Source organism: Schistocerca americana, unplaced genomic scaffold (genome assembly GCF_021461395.2).
Source record: "Schistocerca americana isolate TAMUIC-IGC-003095 unplaced genomic scaffold, iqSchAmer2.1 HiC_scaffold_141, whole genome shotgun sequence".
Taxonomy (NCBI): domain Eukaryota; kingdom Metazoa; phylum Arthropoda; class Insecta; order Orthoptera; family Acrididae; genus Schistocerca; species Schistocerca americana.
This window is the reverse complement of record NW_025725491.1, coordinates 322,501-327,500: the sequence shown is the minus strand read 5'-3', so window position 1 is coordinate 327,500 and position 5,000 is coordinate 322,501. Positions and strand designations below refer to the sequence as shown.

Here is a 5,000-nt window from a genome sequence, read left to right as displayed (position 1 = left end):
ACCGATTGGTTTTGATCTAATAAAAGCGTCCCTTCCATCTCTGGTCGGGACTCTGTTTGCATGTATTAGCTCTAGAATTACCACAGTTATCCAAGTAACGTGGGTACGATCTAAGGAACCATAACTGATTTAATGAGCCATTCGCGGTTTCACCTTAATGCGGCTTGTACTGAGACATGCATGGCTTAATCTTTGAGACAAGCATATGACTACTGGCAGGATCAACCAGGGAGCTGCGTCAACTAGAGCTGAGCAGCCGGCCGCCCGGGAGTGTGTCCCGGGGGCCCGCGCGAACACGCAAGCGTCCGCTCAATTATTCTGCAAACAGGAGGAGGCTGAGCTCCCCTGCACGATACACCTCGAAACCCTCTCAGGTCCCGGCGGCGCGCAGCGCCGTCCTAAGTACTTGGTCGGGTTCGAGAGAGGCGCAATCGCCCGGAGTTTGGCGAGTAGACGCTTTAGGTGCGACCACCCGTGCTCCCAACTGAGCTTGCCGCTGCCGACAGAGGCCCGGGAGCGTGCTGTCGTGGCATTGCCGGCGGGAGACAACACGCGCCACCTACGGTGGCCGGCAGCTCCAACGCCAGCGCCACAGAAGGACAAAAGCCCCACTTGGGTGCCGAAGCGAACTCTCCCAGCACAGCGCACGCGCCAACACGTCCGCACAGCTGCGATACAAACCACCTGCGAGAACCGCAGAGGCGACCGAGCAGCAGACGGCGTCGCATCCTCAGCGCACACAGTCCTCAATCGGACCAGCACACTGCAGATGTCCACCGCGCTTCGCACCGGGCCCGCGAGGACCTACTTTGGCCGCACGGCGCCGCGTGCAGGGTGCGCCGGCGCGCAGCTGCGCCGCCTGCCGCCTCCGTCGGCCGGCGCGCCTGCCACTGGCCGCCCCCACCAGCCGGCTGTAGCGCGTGCGCCCACGCACCGCGCGGCCAGCACGCCGGGAGGCCCCCCCTCACCGGCCGGGGACGGTCCCACCCAGCCACCGCCGCGTATCGCTTCACACCCACATGCCATTCACGTTCGTGGGCATGGTGGGTATCGCTGAAACAACCGGTTGGTAGCTCAACCGATCGTCGCCATCACTGATTCACCTCTAGCGAGAACAACCGCACCACAACGGTTTACCAGTTGTTCATTTGCGTAACGTCACCAGCAAACGTAGACGTCCATCGCCATTTGCAAATTCAACGATTGTTGCATGCCTGTGTCAGGTGTCACGACACACTATGTCTGCCCACATACACGCAACAACATGTGCACGCTTCGCGAACACGTGGAAGGTGGCCCCCGTACGTATGCGATGTCCATTGCGCGAACGACTGTCAACCGGCCTCTGTCGCATGTCGCAGATGTGGAACGCAGTGCACCATGCTGTCACGGTGTGTGAGAAGAGACGACTACGTCTGACAACACGCGCCACTACATCAACAGACGGCTCATGCTGATCGCCATCCAGGGCATACCACACTGCAATCCGGCTCTTATAGGGAGACGACACATAGCTGAGTGCACAACAGTTGGACCGCATGGTTCGCCGTTGTTGGCGCAGTCGTTGTACGGTCACATGTACCACGATGTATCATTCAGTACATGAGGACCAATGTGCAGTACAGTGTGTGATTTGGACGTACAACATCAGCGGACAGTTGACACAGGCCGTACCACAGCGTAGGCTAAGTGCTTCGCCATGCGAATGCCAATGAACAACTGCGAAGGGCATTGAGCATGTACGTCCTGCTGCCATCCACATTACAGTGTATCGCTGCAAGGTGTTTAACATGAAGCGATACACTGGGGACCAGGCAGTGCGAGTAGCAAACTATATTGCGGGGGTTGCAGTTAGGCAACACTACACTAATTTAACGCGTCGTATGACAATTACAGAGCGGGTTAAGGCCCAACGTGTGTTGGGTTAAGGCCCAACGTGTGTTGGGTTAAGGCCCAACGTGTGTTGGGTTAAGGCCCAACGTGTGTTGGGTTAAGGCCCAACGTGTGTTGGGTTAAGGCCCAACGTGTGTTGGGTTAAGGCCCAACGTGTGTTGGGTTAAGGCCCAACGTGTGTTGGGTTAAGGCCCAACGTGTGTTGGGTTAAGGCCCAACGTGTGTTGGGTTAAGGCCCAACGTGTGTTGGGTTAAGGCCCAACGTGTGTTGGGTTAAGGCCCAACGTGTGTTGGGTTAAGGCCCAACGTGTGTTGGGTTAAGGCCCAACGTGGGTTGGGTTAAGGCGCAACGTGGGTTGGGTTAAGGCCCAACGTGGGTTGGGTTAAGGCGCAACGTGGGTTGGGTTAAGGCGCAACGTGGGTTGGGTTAAGGCGCAACGTGGGTTAGGTTAAGGCGCAACGTGGGTTAGGTTAAGGCGCAACGTAGGTTAGGTTAAGGCGCAATATAGGTTAGGTTAAGGCGCAATATAGGTTAGGTTAAGGCGCAATATAGGTTAGGTTAAGGCGCAATATAGGTTAGGTTAAGGCGCAATATAGGTTAGGTTAAGGCGCAATATAGGTTAGGTTAAGGCGCAATATAGGTTAGGTTAAGGCGCAACATAGGTTAGGTTAAGGCGCAACATGGGTTAGGTTAAGGCGCAACATGGGTTAGGTTAAGGCGCAATATAGGTTAGGTTAAGGCACAATATGGGTTAGGTTAAGGCACAATATGGGTTAGGTTAAGGCACAATATGGGTTAGGTTAAGGCACAATATGGGTTAGGTTAAGGCACAATATGGGTTAGGTTAAGGCACAATATGGGTTAGGTTAAGGCACAATATGGGTTAGGTTAAGGCACAATATGGGTTAGGTTAAGGCACAATATGGGTTAGGTTAAGGCACAATATGGGTTAGGTTAAGGCACAATATGGGTTAGGTTAAGGCACAATATGGGTTAGGTTAAGGCACAATATGGGTTAGGTTAAGGCACAATATGGGTTAGGTTAAGGCACAATATGGGTTAGGTTAAGGCACAATATGGGTTAGGTTAAGGCACAATATGGGTTAGGTTAAGGCACAATATGGGTTAGGTTAAGGCACAATATGGGTTAGGTTAAGGCACAATATGGGTTAGGTTAAGGCACAATATGGGTTAGGTTAAGGCACAATATGGGTTAGGTTAAGGCACAATATGGGTTAGGTTAAGGCACAATATGGGTTAGGTTAAGGCACAATATGGGTTAGGTTAAGGCACAATATGGGTTAGGTTAAGGCACAATATGGGTTAGGTTAAGGCACAATATGGGTTAGGTTAAGGCACAATATGGGTTAGGTTAAGGCACAATATGGGTTAGGTTAAGGCACAATATGGGTTAGGTTAAGGCACAATGTGGGTTAGGTTAAGGCACAACGTGGGTTAGGTTAAGGCACAACGTGGGTTAGGTTAAGGCACAACGTGGGTTAGGTTAAGGCACAACGTGGGTTAGGTTAAGGCACAACGTGGGTTAGGTTAAGGCACAACGTGGGTTAGGTTAAGGCACAACGTGGGTTAGGTTAAGGCACAACGTGGGTTAGGTTAAGGCACAACGTGGGTTAGGTTAAGGCACAACACGGGTTAGGTTAAGGCACAATACGGGTTAGGTTAAGGCACAATACGGGTTAGGTTAAGGCACAATACGGGTTAGGTTAAGGCACAATACGGGTTAGGTTAAGGCACAATACGGGTTAGGTTAAGGCACAATACGGGTTAGGTTAAGGCACAATACGGGTTAGGTTAAGGCACAATACGGGTTAGGTTAAGGCACAATACGGGTTAGGTTAAGGCACAATACGGGTTAGGTTAAGGCACAATACGGGTTAGGTTAAGGCACAATACGGGTTAGGTTAAGGCACAATACGGGTTAGGTTAAGGCACAATACGGGTTAGGTTAAGGCACAATACGGGTTAGGTTAAGGCACAATATGGGTTAGGTTAAGGCACAATATGGGTTAGGTTAAGGCACAATATGGGTTAGGTTAAGGCACAATATGGGTTAGGTTAAGGCACAATATGGGTTAGGTTAAGGCACAATATGGGTTAGGTTAAGGCACAATATGGGTTAGGTTAAGGCACAATATGGGTTAGGTTAAGGCACAATATGGGTTAGGTTAAGGCACAATATGGGTTAGGTTAAGGCACAATATGGGTTAGGTTAAGGCACAATATGGGTTAGGTTAAGGCACAATATGGGTTAGGTTAAGGCACAATATGGGTTAGGTTAAGGCACAACGTGGGTTAGGTTAAGGCACAACGTGGGTTAGGTTAAGGCACAACGTGGGTTAGGTTAAGGCACAACGTGGGTTAGGTTAAGGCACAACGTGGGTTAGGTTAAGGCACAACGTGGGTTAGGTTAAGGCACAACGTGGGTTAGGTTAAGGCACAACGTGGGTTAGGTTAAGGCACAACGTGGGTTAGGTTAAGGCACAACGTGGGTTAGGTTAAGGCACAATACGGGTTAGGTTAAGGCACAATACGGGTTAGGTTAAGGCACAATACGGGTTAGGTTAAGGCACAATACGGGTTAGGTTAAGGCACAATACGGGTTAGGTTAAGGCACAATACGGGTTAGGTTAAGGCACAATACGGGTTAGGTTAAGGCACAATACGGGTTAGGTTAAGGCACAACGTGGGTTAGGTTAAGGCACAACGTGGGTTAGGTTAAGGCACAACGTGGGTTAGGTTAAGGCACAACGTGGGTTAGGTTAAGGCACAACGTGGGTTAGGTTAAGGCACAACGTGGGTTAGGTTAAGGCACAACGTGGGTTAGGTTAAGGCACAATACGGGTTAGGTTAAGGCACAATACGGGTTAGGTTAAGGCACAATACGGGTTAGGTTAAGGCACAATACGGGTTAGGTTAAGGCACAATACGGGTTAGGTTAAGGGACAATACGGGTTAGGTTAAGGCACAATACGGGTTAGGTTAAGGCACAATACGGGTTAGGTTAAGGCACAATACGGGTTAGGTTAAGGTACACATTGTTGTAAGGAAAGGTGTTTTGGGGGGGGGGGGGGGCCGGTTTGTTGAT

The 5,000-nt window shown here is 51.0% G+C and overlaps 1 non-coding gene across 1 annotated transcript in view; it reads right to left on the bottom strand.

Moving 5' to 3' along the window:
• The window catches only part of LOC124567821, a 1,910-nt gene extending 1,678 nt beyond the window's left edge, over window positions 1–232 (bottom strand). The window contains exon 1 of the ribosomal RNA XR_006970981.1: window positions 1–232. This exon is cut by the window's left edge and continues 1,678 nt beyond it. This is a non-coding gene — a ribosomal RNA (small subunit ribosomal RNA).
• Between the last annotated feature and the right edge of the window lie 4,768 nt (window positions 233–5,000).